We start from the raw sequence: 24,493 nt of genomic DNA, 5'->3' as shown, positions 1-24,493 counted from the left end.
TGCACTGTGGGCTGAGGTCCCTAATGGACATCCAGGTGCCTCTCTGGACAGAGGCAGGAGTGTTGGCTTTCCATGCATTCTATTGCTTGTGTCATGGCTGCACTGTGCCCTGAGTGTGCAAATAAAGAGCTTTCAAAGGCTCAGAGACTCAGTAGGGTCAGCAGCTCTGGGCATTCACCTTTCTGACACAGCTCCTCTTCCCAGCTCCATGGTGCTCTGTGTCCTCCCCTTGCTTGCAAAATGAGGCTGAGCTGACAGAGTGCAGACACCATCCCTCTCATGCTTGCTCGTCTCGTGGGTGTCACAGTCTCTGCCTGCAAGTTCACTACTGCAGTGCTTCTGTTAAACATGATTACTTCTGAGTCAGTCTCGGGTCAGCAGGAGGGAGTTCATCTCCTCCATCTTTCAAATGACTGAAAATTACTTGGAATTCGAAGTCTACGTGAGTGAATCTTCCCTTGCAGAAAAGAGGGAAGAAATGTGGTTGTCTAGAGGCTAATTCCTTTCTCCCTCCCCCTTGTCTTCCAGCAATAAGGCCAGAAGACTGTCCTGCTGACCAGGAATGTGTTAGGGGAGGAGGGAAGTATCCTGCCCTCTGGTCCAGGGCAGAAGCTCCTGGAAGCTCCTGCTCTGCCTGGTGGTCTGTGGGGCTGCTCTGGTGCTCTGCTCTTGGTCAGGTTGGCTGTGACGTGCTGTGCTTGCAAAGCCCTGTTCTGTGTGAGCCCAGGAGAGTTAATTCACTCTCCCTTAACTACCTACAGGAGGGTGAATTGCACAAGCTGTCACTAGAGTGTGGGAATTTTCCTTTGGATTTGTGAGCCGAAACAAGGATCTGGGAACCTTTATGGGGCTGTGTTTAGGGCCATATTTGCTGCTCAGCATAGTGAAAAGGAGATTGCTGTAAGAGACAAGGGAAGGCACTCCTCTGTGATCCAGACAGTGTGTGACAGCTGATTCAGCCCGAATTGGGCAGCCGAGCGTGCGGAGCTCAGTGGGTTTGTATATCCTGCTCCGATCGCTGTTACAAATATTCCTGGGCGAGAGCCTCTTGCTGACAGTGCAAACACCCCACGGGGAGGGAGGGAGGCAGCTGCAGAGCCGGTGCTGTGCGAAAGCCAATTATCAGGATGTGTTTTTCAGCAGGAGGGACTTTCCAAAGCACGTGAGCGTGGAAATTTGCAAACTCAAAAAGCTGCCTTGTTGCCTGGATTTTGCTTTATTTTAAGACTGCATCTGCCTTGCTAGAGATCCAAGTTTCCTCTGGTCTGCTTCTCTTTTCCAAGATAGGCTCTCCTGTGCCTTTGCCCTCCTCAATGTGATAAGAGATGTCTTAAAAACTTCAGAGGGCAGATGTCTTAAAAACTCCTCCCTGGGCAACCCATCAGTGTCCTGCCCACGGGCATCATTCTGTGACCCTGCATGGAGAGGTGCTGCTGCTCCTCCCCTGGGCATCACAGCAGCTTGCTGAGAGGGGCTGGCTTTGCCTGAAGCTCGCTCCTATTAGTGGCCCTGGTCAGTGAGCAGAGCACTAAGTCACGGTCTGACCACAAAATGACAAGGACATGAGATTATTCCCCCCTGTTTGCTGGACCCTTGGAAGTGGCAGTACATTTTTTGCCCTTAGAGCTAAGGTTGGCTACACTGTGAATATATTACTGCCAAATCCATGTTCTTTGGAACTAACTTGGACAGTTCTTTCATGATCTTGTTAATTTTTCCCATGATTTTGAACTGCATGCTGTGATCTGTTTAGCATTTGAGTGTTCTCCCTTTATCTTCTTTGCATTTACTATTTTTAATTTTTTAATTGTCATCTGGACAAATTAAATTTTATATTGTGTTAATCATTGCTGGTGCACTGGATCTGGACCAATGCCTTATGTTACCTATGATGCCTTCTGGATAGGAAGGTGGTCACCAGCAGCTCCCTCCTGCCAGCATCACAAGCTCTTTTGGTCCTGAATGCTGTATAGCCAGGCTTTGAATTGCTACCAAGAGAGAAAGGTTAAGGCAGGCAGAGGTGTAAAATCAGTTGAGGTTTGGTGCTGAGTTTTTGCAGGCACCTAGTGGGAATAAAAGGACTGTTCCTATCATTTGGTCTTTGGAAGAAGAATGGGCTGACACAAACCAGCAGGCAGTTTTCTGGCTGCTTAATAACACATTCTATATTGATTAACTGTAGTTTTAAGCCCGTTTGGACAATTCAGCCACTTGACTGAGAGGCTGTAACACAGCGGAAGAAATGTTAATAAGTGTGTAGTTCCCCATTTGATCATGAGTTTAAATTTTAAAATCCTTCGTGTATGAATCGAGTTATTGTATTCCCAGGGCGATGCCAGTTTGATTTATGACCTTTTGATGTCCCAAATACAATTAGCACTCCATCAGTATGCAGATACTGTCACGGGGTCCGATGACTTGAATGACTTCCAGTTACCCCTGTATTGGGAAGAGGTGTCACAGCTAATGAAATTCTCTCCAAAAAGTATTGATTCATTAGACAACACAATCCTTTGACTGTCCTTTGCCCAGTGAACTGTCAGGAAAAATGCATCTCGGGATGTCAAAATGTTCCTCCTGTTTCTCATCACAGTTCTTTCTCCTCTCTGATGCTGTTGGGATCATGCACAATGTACACTGCTCATCCGAACACACCAGGGGCTTTTGTGCACCCAAAAAGTGTGACCCAACCCTCTGCTCATGACTGTGCAGTGCAGATCTGCCTGGCAGAATAGATGCAGTCTCCTGAGCTGTGGTACTCACATGGCCAACATCCAGGCTGACAGACAGCAGGTGCATCTTGGAGGATGTGGGGAGAAGGAGGTGGGTTTGGTGGCTTGCAGAAAAACTGGTAATTCCTGCATTTGACTTGGCACCATGGATATTCTTAACAGATTAATGACAGCCAGAGCCCCATGCAAATATTTAAAAAACCTCTTAGTGACAGCATCCTAACATTATGTAAATAAACCTTTTTCCCGTGTCCCTGCAGTATGCTAAGACACTATTAATGTTCTTTATTAATTTGCAACGAAGATGGAGAACGCTGAGCCACAGGGCTCAGCCAGAACTTAGCAGAACTTTGGGGTTCTGGTTTCCTTTCTTCACAGATGCGCTTTGGGCAGTTTTCCTTTCATTTAATTACCGTGATGATAGCTGCAATGTTTCCAGATGCTTTTTTAATTTATTTCCTCTCCCAAACAACCACTGGAATAGCAGGAAACGTTAAAATAGCAGCAGAGAACCAGGGTGCTGCACAGCTGAAGCCAGGCTTAGTGACAGCTTGTGGCTGCTCGTATAGCACGGAAGTCTTTACTCACTCAGTATCCGGAGCAAATGAAATTTGATGAGCCTTCTGCCTTTTCCAAGGGGGAGCTGGGCGGTTGTTTTTCTGCCCTCTTCACACTGCCGACTCTGTGCACCAATTAATCCATGCTAAAAGGACTCACAATGAGCTTGTTATTCTGTGGGCTTGTGAAGTGGCAGCTTGCCAGATTTGAGCTCGTTTCAAATGTTTAATAGATAGAAAGTTGATCACTTGGCAGCTGAACCCACGCCCTGGAGACTCTTCCGAGGCTGTAAAATATTCTGGGATCCAGCAGCTTGGGAAAAACCAGGTATTTATGAGATAGAATAACTTTTAGGGTAACTAAAAACAAACACATGGATACCTGCCTGACCTTCATATTATTTGAACTCTGGCGTGGCTGCCCCTCTGTTGACGCAGCGCTGTCCTGTTTCATCTCCCCATCAATACAGACAGTGATAAGCAAATAGAAAGATAATCACTAGCAGATTAGTTGTTGCTTTGGGAGATTATGCTCCAAAGTTATGCAAATTTTGCTCTCTTCATTTAATCCAGCACATAGAACTAGGTTTTCTTGTTTTATTGGCCTATAAATATGGATTTGTTTGAGGCAAGATGCTTCTCAGGTAAACTTAAGGGCATCCTTGCCAGCGATTTATGAGGATGGGCTGTGTTTGATTCCAGGAGAATATTTTGCCATTAACATCTGCTGACACCTTAAAGGACAACAGGAAAGCTTGGTGAAGGGCAGCAGTAACCTGGGGGGGGGGGGGGAGGTTTTGTTTGTTTTGAAACTTTGAGGCATCTCTTTTTTAATCAAATAGGTACAAAAATAAAAGCATCCAAAGTGTCACTGTTTGGGGACAGGGGTTAGAGACCGTTGTGTACTCAGTTTGTAGAGACAGCATCAAAGCAGGCTTGCTGCAAGTGCTTTCTGTATAAAGCTTAGGGAGGGGCTGTCCAGGGGAGGAGTATGGGCAATAAACTGCCTGCAGGTTTGCAGACTGCAGAGTCCCTTGATGATGGCAGACGCTGTGCAAAATAGTCTGTTCCAGTGTCCCGAATGTTGTGCCAGAAAATCAGCAGGACAGCAGCAAAAGTAATGAAATTCTGTAGCTGAAAGCAGCAGAGGGAAAATAGTTTGTACTGTGTGTCATTTTTTCCTCCAGATTACTGTTTTTTGAGTCTTCTGGCCTTTATTGTGCTTTGGTGGACCTAGGCAGTTTGAGGATGGACTTTTGCAAACTTGGCAGGCAGAGGTGCTTCTGGTTCATCTGTCATTGCAGAGCCCACGGAGAGCCCAGAAAATGGTGACGTTCTTGAAAATTCAATGTTTAGATTGCTGCCTCTTCCTAAATCATTTCACAAGCCCTTGGAGGATGTGAGCCCCGCTTCTTTATCTTCAACTTGCCTCCCTGTCTTGGATAACCCTTAGATGGTGATGACAAAAAGCCACAAAAGAAGTAAAGAAGGGAATTAGTTTGAGAGAAGGACTCACACCTTCTCCCTTTGAGCTCTGTTGCACAGGGAACAGAAGGCTAGGGAGTTTGAGGCACCCTCACTAAAACATGTTTGATCCCACAGTGCTGTCAGGGAAGCTGAATTCACTTGTGGTTGTCCCTGGTTAAATGAGGGATAAAGTGGAGTCCTGGTGTTTCACAGCCAGAGCAAGCCCCAAGCTGTGTGCTGGACCCTGGGGATGCTGTGCTGTTCCACACCACAGTGGAATCCTCTGCAGTGGCCCCATACCTGCCGCAGCAGCACATGGAGAGGTGCCCAGCTCCTGCCATCATCCTGCTGCAGCACGGGAAGTGGCAAGGTGTGACCACTGTGGGCTCTCCTCTGGCAGCAGATGGGCACGTTGGTGCATAAATACTCATCTCACACCTAGACCTCAAATTAGCGTCACAGCAGGGCTCGGGGCCGTCCAGATGCCCTGCAGACTTAACCAGGGGACAGACCCGTTTGGGGATTTTACTTCAGCCTGGGCATGCGGTAGGTTTTGCATTACCTGTTGGGAAAGCCTGAGTGTGCCGCTCGGATCCCTCTCCTGCCTCGACAACCTATTTTGGGATGGCCTATTTTTGGATTGCAGCACAGGTGACGTGCCTGGGAAGAGCGGTGTTGCATTGCTAACGATTGCTGCGGCGCTGCTGGGAGGATGACACCTTGCCGTTCCTCTGAAGTGAAGAGTCACTGCCTCTGTGATTTATTGGGAAGTTTGGGTTGTCATGCCGGTTCTCAGCAGCTGACAGAGAGAAGGAAGGGAAAAAAACACCCCACAACAAAACCCTGCTAGGAAAGAGAACTGAATGGCATGTTATATCCGTGGCAGCCTTTGGTATAGGATGGGACGGTCATTAAACTAGTCTAGATAAAAATATAATGAAGTTACAGCTGTGGATATGTTGGCTTTCAAAAATGCTAATGTTAGGTAACTATTCTTTTTGATAGGTATCCTGCCTATCAAGTGAGATCCAGCATTAGAGCATTTGATTAATATACCTTCAGTGCTCAGCTCAGTTAAATCTCCTGGTTGAGGGTTGTTCCTTAAAAACACTTATAAATGGAAAGTTATGTCTTGTTATAAATGATCCAAGGCCTGTTATTTAGCTGTGATTGGTATGTTTGTGTGCAGAACAGAACGTGCTTTGTTTATTGAGGCTTTTATTTCCCTAAGAACACACTGCAACTGGATTAATGTTCCAGGCTCCACACCCTGCCCTGGTGAAGACTGGCCTGTGTTTGTTCCAATATTCTGTTTACTGGCCATATCTTGGTGGTTTGTTGAAAGCAGAAATTAAGACGTTTCCAGTTGCACTGCCCTAAGTTGTCTCAGGCTAAGTGAGGCTTGCAAATGATGTGGTGGAATTAAATCCCAATTATGTTAATAAGGAGAAAGCAATTGCAAAGTTGCACGTGGGTCTGCACTGGGGCACCAGGGACGTTGCGTGTTAGCAGCGGGCACAGGGCTGAGGTCTTGAGAGCCCTTGAGCTTGCAGAGCTGCTCCTGTTAGTGCTTGCAGGAAAGTTTGTCCCTTTGCTTTCTACTGAGATAAGACAAGAAACTTGAAATAGAATAGAAAAGCAGCAGCTGTCCTGTTACTGCCTTAATGTGGTAGTGAAGAGCGTATCCCCATGGTGTAGGGACAGCAACATACTGCATCAGAAGAAATCTTACAGGCAGGGGGGATATTTGGAAACCTGTGCTTGGTGCGAGTTCTGCACAGCCACCCTCTTGCCATGATGGGTGGTGACTGCTGAGCACAAGCTCACTCCCTCCCTGGAATCCAGAGTTACTCTTCTTAAATGACTCCATCAATGTGGCTCGAGCTGTTTTGGCTGCAAGACCAAAGCCTGGAGAGTGTATGTTTCCCAGAGTAATTCAGAGAACCCATAATGTATAGTGTTCACAACTGGTCTCTAGTTGTGAATTTTTAATTATGCCAGATCATTTTCAGTAAATGGGAATTCAGGCTCAATTAAGGCTGTCAGATCCAATTTTTCACTCACCTACTGTTGGATTCATCCTGTGTTGTTTGCAATAATAGCCAAATCCACAGAAAAGATGAGGCTTGCAAAAAAGGAATGTCTGTGGCATTCTTCTTTCTCACAATCTCCTTTGACAGAGTGATAGGAGCGCTGGATGCAGGGGAAAGTTACGTGCTTGGAGAAATATGTATACTGTTGAGCAGAGAAGTGTTTCTGCCCAGAGTAGTAAGAATACCAGGTCTAGTCTTTGTGTACACCAAGGCAGCTCAACATGCCAAGTCCAAGATCTTCCATCTTAAAAAAATCAGATCATTTCCTCTAGTATGAGCATGGGTTTGTGGGGCACTGGTCTGTTGTGTGGTCTTGGCATGGGACACCAAGCCTGTATCTGAGATGTGATGGTCTGGTTGGAAGTTTGCTTGACTGGCAAGGAGCCTGCACTGGCACCGAGGGGAGCAGTGGTCCTTCCCCTGGTCCTCCTTAGGGCTTGTCCCAGCCTGGGCCTGCCCAGGACCCATCCAAGCCCCACTGCTCTGGTAACTTCACTGCAAGTGTGCTTGCCCTGTGCCTTTCCATCTCTTCAGCTTCTCTAGCTGTTGTCTCTCTAAAGCAGAGTCAAGGAAGATGCCCAGAAAGCAAAAAATGCTGCCTTTGCTCTGTAAACTAATGCAGAATTTGGTTTTCAAAACAAACAGACATCTCTGTATGCACTGACCTGGAACACACTGGAGGTTTCTGTTTGCCAGGCTGGAACTGTGCAGGGGCAGTTTTCCTTCTGCCTTTTGCTCCTGGGGCACCACAGAACCACGGATGCACAAAGCATCTTCCAAAATAAATCCCAAGCCTACAGAATCGTTTATCCCTCAGGAGCTGCCTGGTGTGGATACCTGTGGGGAGACCCCCTTTGCCCACTGCAGGGCAGGTGGGAGGTGTATTCAGACTCCCTGGTTGGGTGCAGGGGTGCACAGAGAGGTTTGTTTGGCACAGAGAACATGCAATAGCAAACTGTCTTGGGACAGCCAGGTCTGCACTGGGGTGCTTGGCTGTTTGCAGCCAAACTGCTCCCAGGCTCTTTGCCACACTCCTTTGGCTTCTCTCTCATGGTTAACGTGAGCCTCTCAGCCACATCTGCCAAATAAGTGTTTGAAGCAAAGTCCCTAACAGATGTTGAATGGTGCAGTGATGTCCACTGAGTGCTCAGCCAAAGGCAGTAGGGAGCCCAGCTGGCTCTGCTGTGAACCTGCTCTGAAGAACAGAAGGGTTCAGAAGAATGAGTGTGGGCTGGGTGTTCTTGGGGACTGGCTGCCCTCACTGGTCCAGAAAGGTTTGGGGAGGTTGTATTTATTTTTTTACTTAAATCCTAGAACAGAACAAAACCCAAGGAATGGCAGGGAAGGGGATAAAATGAGCTGAAACTAGTCTGAGTATGCAATGATCCTGTCCTTGTCTGGTCCCTAAAGGAACTGGTACATGGAAGAAAAGGGGTTGTGGGGTTTAGATGGTGGAGCCTTTCCCTGCCCATCCACTTTCTGGCACCATCGCTGAGCAATCTACTCAGAGACCACACTGAAATGAGAGCTGGGTTATAAACAGCAGTGTCCATATGGACCACTCTCCCCTCTGCTTTCCGACGATGGCAGCACCGGCTAATGGACCGAGCGGCGTCAGGCTGGGGAGTGTATTTACCCAGCCACTTACCTGAGCTCCAACAATGGAATTTAATACCACTTAGCCCTGTGGAAACTTAATAGCCTGCAATATCTCCTCATCCTCTTAGTAAAACACTGACACAGGTGAAGTCTGTGCTAACTAGGCGAAGAAAAACTGCTTCTCCCAGCCAAATGCTGGCATCTACGGTCTGGTCCTGGCTCCAGCAGGCACTTTGCTGACAGGCAGCTGTGTTCCTGCACTCCTGTTACCCTGCAGCCTGTTTCCTCACCCATTTCTCCTGTGTATGTCCTCTTCTGGCCCATGTATTTTTGTTAGTTAGCCCTCCTCTGTATTTGATGCCTTTTCCTGCTGACAGGGAACAGCCAGTTCTCTGCACACTTGGATCTTCTCCCTTGTTTGATCCAAGAAAACCATTAAACAACAATAAAAGTACATCAGCAGTGGCACTCGGCAGAACTGGCTTTTCCTACTCTTCTGGCATTTTGCATCTTTGTCCCATTTTATGCCTGAGATGACATATCAGCTGCTCTTGGCAGGAGGTCTGTAGAACGTCACTGGCACTCTCGGGACGTGGTGAATGCTGCTGTTCAGCAGAGCCATTGAGCAGTACCTCTGCGTTCTGCCCCGCTGCATCTGCCAGCTTTCCGTGCTAAAAATCACCGTGCCTCTCTGTCTTGTCTCAAGCACAGATGAAAGGAGGCACTTGTGCCGTCGGGCCGGCCGTGGCTCCCAGCAATGCCTGCTCTCCATCGCCAGCTGGGTGTTTTCCCCTAAGTCCCTTATCAATGCTTATTTGTCTTCCACCCAAATTTGACAGCAGAATCTCTAGATAAGGGAACCAATTAAAAAATTATGAGGAGTGTGGTGAGAGAGGAGGGAGGTGGACAGTGTGTTCGTGAGAGGCTCGTTTCTTTAGAAAATGAGGCTAAAAATAAGTTTAATAATGTTTTACTGAGCTTTTGCTTCAAAGCAATCTGCTGAGTGTGTCTCACTCCTTCCTGCTCTGGGCGTCTAACTGCTGTCATGTTCTTGGCTGTAATTTTCCTTGCACTTTTAGGAAGGCTGAGAGATCTTTACTAATCACAGAGGGCAGACAAGACCTCCATTTTAAAGGTCTCATAGTAAGTAAAAAAGAGAAGGAAGAGTCACGCAATAAATGGCACAGAGCTCCAGTGAATCTGCCATGGAGAGAGGAAAGCTTGCACTCTGACTGCCAATATTTGAAGTGGCACCTCCAAAGTCTCTGGCAGAGTGTTAACCCACCACTGCTGGTGGCATGAGCCAGTTCTCTGGTAACAACCAGCTCCCCCTCACGGTGTCTGATGCGGGGGTGCCACAGCACCTCAGATAACCACATGTAACCAGGGACCAACTCTGCGAGTGCAGTCGTGGTGAAAAGGACATGGCTTTGATTTCCCTTTATAAAATTATCCGCACGGTGCTGCCTGAGTCTCCTGTTTGATGGAGATAAGGATCTGGAGAAGCGTGGAGTTTGATTGCATTTTGCTGATTTGAACCACCTGGATGTCTGTGTCCTTTACAAAGCGGAGCACAGCCCACAGTGCCCGTACATCCAGACCCGCAGGGACATGGCATCCTTTGTCACCCCTAGCCACAGTGGTGGTAGGTGCTTTTTCACAGAGGATTTTGGGAGAGCTGCACTTAGCACTGTCAGCCTGACAGCCAGGCAGCATGCAGAAGAGCACTCTGGTATTAATTAACTCGTCCTGCCAAGAGCAGATATTGATTTGCTTTTACAGGACTTTGATGAGTCTTGATTATGATTCTATGGAGGTAGGAAGGTTTCCTGCCCTCAGAAGACTAGAGCAGCCATAATTATAAAATAATTGTGCTTGTTTTCTTCTAAAGTAGTATTTTATTATTTGATGAATCTCTTGTTTGTACTGGGTAGACAGTACGACTTCACAGACGGCTTGTTTACTGTCACGCCTTGATTTATAATTCTCCCTTAAAATTTTAGAGGGTGGGGTTTTTTTCCCAGATATGCATTCAAATTACTGTAAAAGTAGGTCACATCATATTCATGCAGATGTTCCCCTTCCCCTCTCGCTCCAGCTCTCCACTGGTGTACGGGCTGACGATAAGTTTGTGCTGATGACCCAAGGCAGCACTTCGGAAAGGTGAACCAATCTCATAAATCTTTCACCGTGATCCTGCTGTGTGTTAAAGGCTTACTTGTAGTTCGGAATATTAATTAAAGACAGTTAAACAGCATTTTTTTTAGCTGTGTCCTTAGTGTCTCCTACCAAGCAGAGATGCTTGTTCTGTGTTTGCCTTGTGTGCACAGCCTGTGCAGGTGATGGTTGGGGTTTGGGGACTGTTGCTGGTCTGGGTGGGTGCAGGTCACCCTTGCTGTCTGTGCCAGCCCTAATGTCCCTGCTGGGACTGTCCCTGAGCTCACAGGAGAGTGGTGGTGGGGTGTCTCCTCCTGCCCTGATCCACCAGGGGTGCTGCGACCTGCCATGAAGCTGGGGAGAGGATATATGTTGGTTTGTGTGAAGAAGAGAACCAAAAACAGGGTAGAAGTGTAGTAAGCTAAGGAGGGAGCTGGTCTAGCAGATGCTTCAAGTGCAAGGAGGGTCAGATGTAGCAGAGAACAGATTTACACCACTGTTTCCTTGGCAGTGAATAGGAGTTTTCCCTTAGGAGGTTTTTATGGAGAGGTGCAAAGAGCTGTTAAGTCATTAGTGCAGTTTCCCATTGTGGCAGCATTATTTCTTGTTATCTCCACTTTATAGCTTCTCTTTCTCACCAGTGACTACTGACCCAATAAATATTTGTCCTGACTGTATTATCTGCATCCCAAAAGCTTACCTTGTCCTCTGGCATGCAACTTCTAGGCCCTACAGCCCTTTTTTTTACCAGGGAGAGTCTGAGCTTAATCACCCCCAGTGCTCTGGGCTAATGCCTGCTTGGGAAACAAATCCTGACCTGGGGTAAGGACAGGGCGAGTTTTACCCCACAAAAGCACTTTTCTTCCTTCAGCTTTTAAACCCTCAGCTTTGAAGGCATGTCCTTGACACAGTAGCTTCTAAAGCAATCTCCTTATTTCACAGCAGCAGCTCTTTGCCTTCTTTTTTTTCTGTTCCATTAACTCAGTGTTTTGCAGCCAGCACTCCTGTTAATTAGGTGCTAATTTATTATTCCAACCAGCTGTTATTACTGTGTAACCCACCCCACACAGACACCCCCTAGCCCCAGGCTGTCTCGGGTCTGGATTCTGGGTGTGCTTCCAGCCATGGCATCACTATTGTCAGGGTGACCAGCATCCCCAAATTAGTATCCAAGGGAGGCACCATGACTGCCCTGGCCATGAAGGGGGAAGAGGTTCTCCCTGACCCCATGGACACTTTGGAGGATGTTTCCCAGGGTTTACTTCCCCAGATCAGCATCATGCCCGTGCATGGACCCCCACTCCAGTGTGGCCTTTTCTGGGCAAACTATCCCCATGAGCACTGACAGGACTTTCTCCTCAGAGGGTTTATGTCTCATGGTCAGTTGATTTTAAAGAGGTGTGAGCACTAATTGAAGCACATGCCATCCCTCTCCCGTCTGGACTCCCTCATGTCCAGTAAAGCCCTACAGCATCTCTTTGAGGGAAGGATGAGTGACACTGGGAGCACTGGACAGCAGTTTTCTCACTGTATTCTTATAATAATTTTTTCTTTAAAAAAAGCTTTTATGATAGAAAATCAAATTAGTAAAAGCTCCTGAAAAGCCGTTTTCCAGCTGGCTCTTGTTACTGCATCTCGTACCTTTCAAAAGCAATGTTCTCATAGCTCCCTGTCCTTGCTTCAATTCATTAATTGGTAATATTAATTAGTTGTATTAATTGGAAGCTGATACTTCTTATGTAAAGGAGGCTGAGTGCAACAAGGTGGTTCAGAACCCTCTATGGATGAGTAAAGGTTTCTGAATTTTGGAGCCTCCCTGGAGAGTTGCAGTAATGCCTGCCAGGTAAGGAACATGGCCACGTTCATTACTGCTAGCACAGGCATCCCACAATTTGGGAGTTAAAATACCTATTTTAACGATGTTATGTTGGGTGTACAGGGTCATGGCTGGTATGCTGGTGTCTCCCACCTCAGTGGATGTTGTTCTTGCCAGTGTGTTGAGGACATTTCTGTTGCTCAGCATCCTGGTGTGCCCTTCCTGCCTCCCCTCCCTGGCTGCGATGCTCTGGGGGTTTTGTCCATGTTGGTGCAAAGCAGCAACAGTGCTGTGGTGAGCCCAGGTGGGCCAAGGGCTCTGCAGGCTCAGCTCTGTAGCTGGTGTTGCAGAAGGTGGTGAATCGCCCTGACACCACATCACTGCCCCGGGGATGTTTGTCATGGCTTCTTCTAAGCCATATCAGATTAAAAGTCGACATCAGCCCCAGTTCCCTGCTATAATGCCAAGAGCAAATCTTCATGTTTTGCCCATGTTGAAGGTCCCTAGTTCAGTTCCAGGTTTGTTGCCAAAACAGCAGGCTCTCCACAACACCACTGTGTCGAATCCGCGTAGCCTGGTGGCGTCAGTCATGTCACTTGAGGATATTGGCACAGTGTCATTGAACCCTGCAAAGACTCAGCCTTAGCAACGTGGCTGAGGTCATTTGTGCAACCAGATGTGCTGAGCCTTTAAGACAGGCTGGCACTTGGTGTGAAGATGTAGGGGTGTATCTTGTAATTTAGGCTTTCTTTCAGATATTTTGCATGTTATGCCACAGTCACTTAAGAGGATCTTTTAGGTCACGGCGAGCAAGGCACTGCCGTCAAGGAGGAGAGGTCTGTGGAGATGAGCATGTGGGGAGGAAGGTCACAACTTGGTAGCAGAAAACCCTGAAGCTGCAGATTAACAAAAGATGGTTTGATAAGAGAATTGGGGGTGCTGTGGTCAGTAATCTCATTCAGTTCTGTTTAAGCTGTGGTCAGCTGACTTCCCTGTGATACTCCAGCCCTGACAGGAGCAGGTAAACATCCTTTGAAATTTATTTAGCACAGTTGCCATGATGTGAGCAGAGTGGAGAGCCATGGAAGCAGGGATTTTGGGTGCAGGTCCCCACTGTGCTCCTGCAGGGAAATGCCAGAGTGAGCAATCCACAGAGCTAGTGCTCCTGTCAGAGTTACTGAAACTGCTCAGATTTGATCCCAAGGACACTTAGAGATCAAGTAGTGTCAGTGTAATTCAATGATCTTTAGTTTTAAGGTGTGCCAGGCATTGCCAACTCTTGCAAAATACTGAGCTGATTTGTGTTTTTCCTTTTCCCTCTCCCTCGTATATCTAGAAATGTCACTACATATTAAGGCAATATTTTGAGCTGGATGAGCCATCAAAGCAGGACTACATGGTGGCATTGAAGAAGTGGTGGGACAGTCCCAGCTGGAGCATGGCCTCTCCTGACATTGCTTTTTTCCCTGCCATGGAAGGCTACCCCATTCCCACCATCACCATGTTTATTGCTTTCTGTGGCACAATTACCCCCGAGAGCTCAGTGGCAACTACCACAACAACGCTTCTTTTCCAGTCTGCTTGTGACATGTTTATATTTTGCAAAAGCACTCATTGGTTCAAACCTCAAGGGTCACCACCCCCTGGGGGTTTACCATTTTATAGCTTCAGGGGGAAAACTGTTTTTCCCCCACCACACCAAGTTGGCAGTGAGATGGTATTGCTCCCACCCATGGGCAGGAGAAACCCACTTGGCTCAAAACACGGTGCTGGGCACCCCTAAGGAGCAGTCACTCTTCAGACAATTCTTTTGTCCATATGGATTAATGGGCCTTTAGACCAAGCAATTACACAGGGTTATAGATTTTGGGAGTACAGTTTTTTGGGGGTCTCTTCTGGAAGGGGCTGCTGAGGCAGGACTGTGCATTTGTGGAGCTCTGTGATGCTGGGCTGCCCACGGTGTGATGCTGTGCTGCCACTGGGGGGATGCTCAGACCCAGAGCACACAGTAAAAGTTTAGCTGTCTCCTCTCGGTCTTGATCTACAGGCAGAGGCTCAGTATGTAGTTAACACTTTTCCCCCTGCTGCGTGCTCTCACAACTCGAGGTGATTTGGTGATTTGGCAGCGTTTCTCCCTCCCATCGAATATAAATGGACATTTGGCACAGTCCTGCAGGACTGCAGCGCTGCTGGAGCTGGGGCAGCAGAGCTGGTGGTGTTAATGTGCAGCGTGCAGGTGGCATACTGAAACCTGAATTTCTGCAGGGCACCAGCCCAGATAGAGCTGTACTACAGACAACCCCTCTTGCTGTCACAGACCCCCTGTCCCGTCACCCAAACCCCTCATGCCCTAGGCTGGACCATGGGTGGGTGCTCTGCCCCCCAACCCAGCTCCATCTGCAAGGTGCCCTGATGACCTAGTGTGGACAGGGGAGCCCCTGTCAGCCCACAATTAATTAACTAGGAGAACCATGAATTCTGGAAGGCATCAGAATTAATTTCTTTCTTACTTGCCTTTTTTCTCACTGTTTTTGTTAAGGAATTCATTCCATGGAAATATCCTGGTGAGGCTTGAAGGGCTGAATTACAGGGAAAAAAAGCCTCTCATTTTGCACCAGCATTTAGCTGATGAAATGTAAAGATGCAATGGGCTGATTAGTGATTCTGGTAATGTAATTAATGCCTCTGTTCTCTCATACGTGCAGAGCTGGAGGTCGAGCTGAGCACTCAGTGAAAATTTGCCCTGAATGCGCAGTTCAGTGTGCTCAAAGTTATTGCTCCCTCGTTATGATTCCTCCAGTAATTCCAAATTAAAGTTGATATACTTGTAAACGAAAAGCAGGGCATGCTTATGAATTGCAAGGGCTGGAGAATTCGGTTGCAAGATGTGAATGTTAATGTCACTGATCAGCCACGGACTGAGAGGGAAGGACTGGAGCAGAGCAAACACCTTGGTAGTTGTCTCTCCTGCCAGATGCAGAGCTGGTAGCAGGAGTCTTGAGTCCTTGTCTGCACTTCCCTGGCTGCTACAGGCAACCAGCCTCACATGGTTCTGCTGCTTACATCTTCTTAACACCGCAACCGTCATAAACCATTTACATAATTCCCAGTCTGAAGCCAAGCTCAGATGAGCTCATTTTTGCATGCAACATGATTTTGGCACGCCTTACATGAAACTTTTATCTTATTTTTTTTTTCTCCCCCATTTTTAATAAACATCACATTATCAAAATATTAGTGACGCCGGATTTGCCGCCGTTGGTTTACCATAGATAACAGCATGGAGTGTTCTTTCCGTTCTGATTCAATAGTGCATGACAAGGGAATCCAATTTGTTCAGATTTAGATGACATGCCTCCAATTATGTAATTCCATTAGGAGGTGCCTGCAGCCAAGTCTGTGCTCACAGTCTCAGCAGACATAACTCTAATGGGACGTGTTGCAATATTGCTGTGTGCTAAGCACAACCCTGATAGAGAGCACGACCTGTCTCCCAGTCGTGTTTGTGGGAATGGAGAACATGAAAAATGGTCCAGCTGTACTTGGGGCTCTAATCTGGCAGTAAGTTATGTCACTACAAGAACAAAGCTTTGCAATGAAAGGCGAATTTGCAATGGCTATATATTTTATGTATTCAAAATCAGTCAGTAAATGCAGCACTTTGAATATGATCTTATATTCAATTCCATAAATGGAAGATATATTGGTTGCAGTTTTTCCTCTTGAATAGCATCTCAGATTCCTATATACTTGGGAATGTTGGATATTTATGAGAATATAAAGCAGTGATGAAAACATAAGACTAAATCTTAGCACAGTTACAACTTGCTTTAAATTATTAATCTTTAAGAAGCATGATAAAAAATTCTACTATGCAAATTCTGTGGGACTGGGGTTGGCGTACATACCCGTTACCATAGAACTATCTAAATAATGTTTTTAGAATAATTGTGTAATGTTGATGCAGAGTTACAGTTTCTGCAGGCAGGAAAAGGCAATTCTAGTGGCAGATCTGTCTCCCCAAGAAGTGGGATGTAACACCACTCATAAATAAAGCTGTTTAGATGAATTTAGCGTCACTTGCAAATCAGAAGATTTCCTCAATGCCTTTGGGTAACACGGATCAGGCAGTGTTTGGTTGGGCTCAACTCTCTGAGAACTGGGAAAGGGTGGGGTGGGGCATGTGGGATGTATTTTTGGTAGAGGATGCTCAGACCTGTGGAAACTGCAGGAATTTAAAGGCATTTAATAGCCATAAAAGGGTCGAAGCTCTGACAACCATAAGATATCTCTTGCTCAGTCTTGCCCTGTGTTTGGGTTGGACATGTAGGCAGGTCCATTCCATGAAGTTGGGATGTGAACTGTACACCCCACCTCTGTTGGCCAGTACTAACTAGGGCTTGGCCAAACAGATAGTATTTAAGTATATAGCTGTTATTAAGAAGAAAAGCTCCCTAATTCTTGCTCTGGGAAAGTATGAGCGATAGCATCTCTACTTTCATAATCTTTTGCAGTTCTCACATGAATATATGAAAGAATTTAATAATGTTCTGGGTTTGAAAATGGTCATGCATATGTATACATCATCTTTAAAATCTCTCTCCTCTGACTTTCTTTCCTCTTATTTATGTTGAGAGAGGAAGCCAGCAAATGATTGCAATGTATGATGCATCCAATATCACCTTTCACATAAACAGAAAAAATATGCTTCTTCTGTTGATGTGATGAGACCAGGATGCATTTAAGTGTCTAGAGAAAGTGTCATTTTGTTTAAAATAATGTGAAGAGAAGCCCAGTCTCAGTATGTTGAAATGAGTTATGGAGGTGCTGCTGTTTTAATGACAGGATGGTGGAGATGTAGCTAAAGATGCTGCTGTTGCACCTGAGCCCTGGCCCAAATCACTGCTGTTGTGAGCCCTTTCACACCCACTGCTCTTGTCCATGTTCCTGCACAGATGCTTTGCCAGAAACCCCCACTCAGGTGGTATTTGGCTGTGTATTAATCTGGCTCCTCGGTGGATTGCTTAGCCTGCAGATATAATGGAGTATATCAACCTCAGTTCAAAACCCAGTGTAATTCCATGGGAATGAATTGTTCAGATAAATTTGGTAGAGCACAGTTTCTTAATCTACTAAATGGGAAAAGACACTGCTGCCTGCAATTTGGGAATAAATTAGATTACTTTAGATTAACCCCTCCAGGGATGGAGACCTAGGAAGAGGCTGTTGCTGCTCAGACAGTTGATTTTCAGGTTTTTTTATTGCAGCAATCCAGCTGCCAGTGTGACTGAGAGCAAAGCCTGTGCCGCTGTGGTGCACTTCATCATGCTCTGGAGCACCTGTTTGCTGAGTTCAAATGTGAAAGCATCGATCTGCTGCAAACCAGGCCATGTACCCCGGTGTTGGGGATGCCAGACGGTGCTTTGGCTTCTCTCCCTGGGAATCAAATACCCGGGTGGGTTTTCCTTGGTGTTCAGGGGCTCCCTGGAAAGTGTTTGTGAAGGCAAGCTCAGTCCTTGGATCCCTTCAGCTCTACAAGCGCCCTGTTTGGTTCCCTTTAGGAAGAGGTTCTCCAAGTGGGCTCAGAGGGCCACCATAGGTCTCACCATCCTCATCCCTGGATGCCAACGTGTCGCTGGATTAAGTGAGCAAACCTGCAAGCAAGATACAGAGCCCCCATGGCAAATGCTGTTGTGCCTGGCGGGGTGAGACGAGCATCACTGTCCGTCTGCAAAGCTGGTGCTGGCCCCTCCATCTGCGAGTCTGCGCTCCTGGATACATTTCAAAACAGAGCAGGAAAAGCCTGGGGTCCAAAGGGACTATGCCTTGGCCCATGCATCATCTCCCTTTGTCTGGTGCCTGCAGGAGTACTTCCACATCCCAGGGGTGTCTGCACAAGGGTGAATGGTGAGAGCAGAGCTGGTGTTCCCAGTGCTGTGCCAGTGCAGGGGCACAACAGGAGGGGTGCCCGTCCTCGGAGACCTGGCTGGAAGCCAGCCTGGTGCTGACGGTGAGAGGAGGAGTTATTGCTCACTACTGCGAGCAGTGAGAGGAAATGTTCAGTGTATTGCTTTCTGGGACACCTTCCCAGAAAACGTTTCCTTTTGGTAATTACAGCACTGATGCCATAAGCCCCGACAGTGGCTCCCCTTTAGTGGAGATGAATGGAGTGGAGTATCAGGAAAGCTCTCCAGGATTCAGTTTGGCCACAGACTGTTAAATCAAGAGCCTGTTCAATGAGGGCATCAGCCTGGCCAAACACAGCTGGGAGTGACAGCTGAAAACTCACCATGTTTGCTGCTTGAACTCCAGGGATGCTACTACATCTGCCCCCCAGGAATCACTGGACCCACACCCTCTCCCTAGTGCATTGTCAGAACTGGATTATAAACTCCTCAAAATAAGAAGCACATTTGTCATGGTGCTGTAAATCCAGAAGATGAGTGTTCATCCCATTGTTCAGCATGGGGTTTACAGAAGAAACGTGCAAGCCACAGGGTGGACCCAGCCTGAGCTGGGTCTTCTCTGGGTTGTGGCTACATCCAGTACTGGTCCATTTGTAGAGTTGTGATCAGCTGAAGGTAGTCCCAGATCCTGCTTGTCCCCCTCCACATTGTATGACGTGTGATGATGTTCCCCTGTGTGGCTCTTGTTTCTTGAATTATACTTTATGTTTTATAAGAGGAGGGAAATAACCACGTGAAAGTGCAACTCTTATCTCAGGTACTGCGTTTTTTTGGCAGGATGGTAGACCAACAAGTAGGAATGGAAAAGCTTCTGGCTTTGCTTCTCTGTTATTCCCTGGTAATGTGGGACTTGGCACTGATGGATCCTGAAGGGACACTTGTTCCATCCTGTCCCTTCCCCTTGGGGACACCCTCTGGGAGGACTGCTGAGTACACAAGATGGGAAGAGGAGAAAATCTTGGGAATTATAACTTATATGAGTGGAGTTCAATGAGGAAGTTCCAATGAATACAAACGCACTGTGCCTTTGCTTGTGGGAGGAAAACTTGGGTTGAATTTCCACTCCCAAAGCTGCCCTCCCGGCATCACAAGGTTTTGGGGGTTCAGCTGGATAAGGGAGATGCAGTAGAGACAGGACTTGGAGCTGCTGATTGGTGAACTGTAAATTTGAGCTGGAAAATGTGGCTGTACTGTAAAATTCAGGACACCATCTGTTTCATTGCTTGCTTGCAGTAACATTTGTACTTGATAATTAAAATGTCACACAGATTTTTAGCCAGCATAATCCATGGAGGAGTAAGAACTGTGTCTTCTGAAAATCATTCAAGAGATGCTCGCAGATAGGAATGATGCTGTTTTGAACCATCTCTTGCTGCTCAGAGGAGTTTTGCTTTTTCCTGGTTTTTCTGTTTATTTTTTTTTCTCCATATTTTGAGGAGGAGGCTAGAGGAGTAGGAGGCTAGAGGAGTAGGAGCAATGACAGATTCTTTTGGAAGGAACTGTGAACCTTAGTGAATGACCCTGAATGTCATGTGATTTATTTTGCTTTAGGTTTATCATACTGGGGCTGGGCTGGTGATGCCTCTCCTGGTTTTCTTCTGGCAGGGGTAGGTTAGCTTTGACTTCAGCTGAAATCAGCTTGGGGTTTCTCAGCTAACCTAAGCAAGATGTTCCTTCAGCTGAGGGTTCAAAGTGCTGCCTGCTTGGTTCTCTGTGGATGGTGAGGGCTGGGAGCTCAGGGCTTAAAGGACCACAGCAAGAAACCACTCAGAAAGGCGAGATCTTGACCCAAGCTTGTGCTACCCTCATGGTGAGAGAGCCAGAGCAAAAGGTAAAGCAAGTAACATTGTTTGTGGGCAGTGGAATCAGGTACTTTTTGCATAGTGGTGCCAGTTCTGCTGGCACAGAGAGGAACTGGGCTCCTCTCCTTGCCCAGCCCAGGTTGCTGCCTCTCCTCTTTATGGTGGCCTCAGACCAGCTGCCACTTTGGCTGGAGTTTGCTTCATGGCACTGAAAAGATGCAAAAATTGAATTTGCTTTTGACTGTCCACAAGCAGGATTTTTATTGTCTTAATGCTACAGATTAATTAACAATATAGGAGGCATCAGAAATCCAAAACCATGCTATGTGTCTGAGCTGATTCCTGTGCTGAGTGTGCTGTTGCTGACCCCCAGGAAAGCATCTGATGAGGTTTTGCCAACTCAGTCTCCAGTTTCCTGACACATCACACACTTGGACTGTGTGGATGGTTCTCCTCTGAGTACAATATGATGGATGCATCCCTGCATTGGTTCAGGTTGTATAAGAGGCTAAAGTGGCATTTTCCATTAACATGGCTTACTAAGGACATCGTCCTAATTCAGACTGAGTAAAACATGCTTTTGCTAAATGTTTGGAGTGGGAACTAGCAGATATGGGAAACAAGATGTTCTGCACATCTTGTAATGTTTGCTTAGTGTTGCTTGCTTAGCTGATGCAAAACCCCTCCCAGATGAGCTTTGACACAACAAATGCATCCACAAAGTTTTATTAGAAATGCACTCCATGCTAGAGTTAGAAAGCAGTAGAAGTGGAAAGTAGTCCATTGCTGTTAGAAATGCTATTCCATGAAAATTTAAAATCCAGTTATGTCAACCGTGTGTGAACATGATTTTTAAAATCCTGGTCTGCTGGGAGGCGGTTGGAGCTCAGTGCTGCGGTGCATCGATCTGTGCCATCGGTAACTAGTCAGGATTAAAGATGAAGTCTGTGGAGGAACTGCAGTGAGAACCTCAGAAACACTTGCCAGCCAGCGAGGTGCTTTCGGGGCTGTGTCCCGTCTTAAATCAAACATTCTGATGACATCTCAGCATCCATGCAGACCTCCTTGTACGTCAGAGCTCAGGTCCTATCCTTGCAGGATCTAGTCCTGTGCCTCTGCCAGAAGACTGTATTGTAATGTGTGAGAGAGGGTTTAAAATATTCTAATTGTCTGCTATGAAATTACAGTTTTGTTCCCTGGAGTAGAAAAGTGAGTTAAATCATTAACGCCACGAGTCTCAGTGATGATTACGGAAATGTTTGCAAGTGACTTAATCAGTATAGTTTGTCTGAGTGGCCCATTTTAATATTATTGCACTGATTAAGTTTTCTTAGCTAATATGTGTTTCATTTCCAATTCAATTAAATGAGAATCCCCTTCCATTACATGATATTACTGGAGTGCCCTAGTGGGGCAGGAGCACACTTGGTATTTTCAATTGATACAGATTTCTTCATTATACAGTCTCATGGTGCTCAGTGGAATCAATGAGAGCTGAAATTAAAACTGTAGCAAGTTGCAGCTGTAAATACACTGTCCATTCCTCGATCCCTCTTTTAGCATCAGGCTGAGTATATATTAGTATCAACTCATTAGTTACATTGCAAAGACGTTTTCAACAGATGCCTGCCTTTGACAAAATTTTAGAAAGACTGGGAAGGATTTTCCTTGGATTTCTATATGCCCGGTAATTATGATAAGCAAAAAAAGTTACATTAATGTGCCTTTTTTAGATGCTATATATCGTCATTTTAGTTTTTAAAAGCACTTCTGTGTAACCTATCGTGGGATGTATTAACCAGCGTAGGGAAGATTATCTGCAAATGACTTGTGAAGGAATTACCATCAGCCTTACGTGTTCTTTCGTGTGAGCCAAACCTCCTCCTTTTATGTATTATTGAAGAGAATTGATTGAGCTCTGATATAGTAACAAATGATTTTATAAATACCTCTCTGGAGTTAATTTCCCATTGTGGGATATGCAGAGCTCTTGGGGCCGATGCATGATCTTTTTCTTGAGAGCTCCAGTGTTGAGGCGGGGATGTTCAATAGTAGGTACTTTCATATACAAAGGAATTGGGAGGAGTGTTACTACAGTTCAAGCAGCGATTAGGAAATTGCGACGGGTACTCAGGAAACAGGATAAATCACAACTTCTCAATACACGTTCATGCCTTCGTAAAAAAGAAAAGTGTGCGTGTCAAACTAAGACAGGAGAAGCCCTCTGTACCCGCCTCCTTCTGGATTGTATTAAAATTTACAAAACTTACAAGGGAAGCACGCAGGGTTCAGTGATCTCCTGCTTCACGTGAACCCTGTGGGTGGCTGGTGGCTGGCAGGACAAGTGTTCCCAGTCCCAGGGGACATCGTGTAGGTTTGGCGTGGCAGCCCCTGTCTCATTTCTCTGCTTTCGTGCTGCTCTGTGCAGCCATGCATCAGCTCGTGCCCTCTGCTTGCACGCACAGGACACAGCAGAGCCTTTCTGAAGTATTGGTTTTATTCAATTATTAAAAGTATTTTCATCCGGCAGGAGAGTATGGGGCTTTGTGCATTTAAGACGTAGCGAAAATATATGAAAATATATATGGATAGAAGGATAAAGTTTTTTCTGTGATGCTAAATATATGCTTTTTATAAACAAGAAGTTGGATTTTTTTTTTAATTTTTTTTTTTTTTAGAATATAATAAATATTTTAGCGTAGTTATTCTGGCTCCAAAAGCGCAATGAAAATGTTAGCCTTGGCATATCAATCGTGCTTTACAGATGACTGTAATTTCCTGAATGTCAAAACTCCAAATTTCTCTACTAAGCAAACTTTTCAGTGGCAAAATAGATTGCCTCCATAATATATCACTGTGTGCAAGAAAAAATGAAATCTTTATGTACTGTATTATGAATCAATGAGGCATTAAGATTCTTGGAAGGGTGAGTGGACTCTGGAAAATGAAAAACTGCCACTATTCCCTCTCTGTAAACCACTGCTTATGGAGTGTAGGCTTTGCAAACCTCGATCCTCGCCGCCGCAAAAATATCAGTTACACGTTGGAACCAATTCCTGCAGCGGCATTTAGATGGGGTAAATACTGTTGTACAGATCTGATTTATAGCAGCATCCTGTGGTTTGTTCACCAACTCTGTTGCAGTGGGCTCCTTTTTGCTTTGGGATATCTCCGTGCTTTTTAATGAATCTGTGAGCTCTGTGATCAGGGAGATGCTGTGCCACACCTGGAAGATGCTGTGTGATGCAGCTCTGGGAGGTGTGAGCTCCAGGAGACAGGGACAGTTCCTCACACTGGGAGTAGGAAGGTGCTCCTGGTACTCTGTGGGCTTCAGAGCTCGATGTTTCAAAAGACGCTGCTCACGCTGTTACTTTTCCTAGTGTGTATTAAGGGCAAAATTCAGCTCTGCCTCCTGTGTTTTTAAGGGATAATCAGCCTAGACAAGAAAAGCACTTTCCATAGCCAAGGCCTTGTGTGCTGCCAGCACCAGCACCACAAATCCAGCATCACCCGTACTGCAGCTCAAGGGAAGCATGGCATGTTCTTATGCTGATGCTCCTCTGTCACATTCTCTCTCCTTTCCTTGGGTTTTACCTCGATGTGTAGCCTGGGGTCTTGGCACCACTGCTGCCCTCCATCAAGATGCCTTTGTCATATAATTAAGCTCACCAGTGGGAAGCTTTGCTGCTCTGTGATGAAAGATGGGTGTTTCCAAAGGGTAGTTCAGTCCTTTTCCCAGCAGGTCTGGTGGGTGGGATGAGTTTGGGCCCCTCTGCCCAGCGTTGCCACCCTTTCCCGTGCCAGACTCTGGGCTGGAGGCAGTGGATTGGGGACTGGCGCCAACGGCTGAGTCACTCTTCTGTTTGCTGAGTCTAAAAACAGAAACTTACTTCTCTTTTTATGCTCCACTAAAGAAAAAATAAGTAAAAAGGCCACTGTTCTTGCTGAATTGGTTGTGAGCAGGGGTATCCTGCAGAGATTTTAATAATACAGGCAATTATGAAATTAATACCACTCTGGCAGATCTGCAGGGCAGCTCTCCCCTCCACAGGCAACGCTGTGGACAATTAGTTTGTGCGTGAGGGTAGCTGGGAGCATGTGTGCCTGTGTGAGGCTGCATATTTTTTACTTGTTTAAAGCCTTATTTTCATTATCTTTGTGTGCATATGCCATGCCTGCACATAAATGAACGTGTACCTTGAGCTGCAAAATCGCTGCCTTCCTCTGTGCTTGAAATGCTTCTTTTCTGCAGATCTTTCCTATTTGGTAATTTTACAGGCAATGATGGGCTGGTGTAATTGCTG

General features: G+C 46.2%; 1 protein-coding gene across 1 annotated transcript in view; it reads left to right on the top strand.

Moving 5' to 3' along the window:
- Positions 1 to 24,493, top strand: part of HS6ST2 (heparan sulfate 6-O-sulfotransferase 2) — a 127,561-nt gene that overhangs the window by 93,805 nt on the left and 9,263 nt on the right. The gene's annotated exons all lie outside the window — the stretch shown is intronic.

This window comes from Manacus candei, unplaced genomic scaffold (assembly GCF_025592945.1).
Source record: "Manacus candei isolate 608988 ecotype Guabito, Panama unplaced genomic scaffold, ASM2559294v1 h1tg000003l, whole genome shotgun sequence".
NCBI lineage: Eukaryota > Metazoa > Chordata > Aves > Passeriformes > Pipridae > Manacus > Manacus candei.
This window is presented reverse-complemented; position numbering and strand designations above follow the sequence as displayed.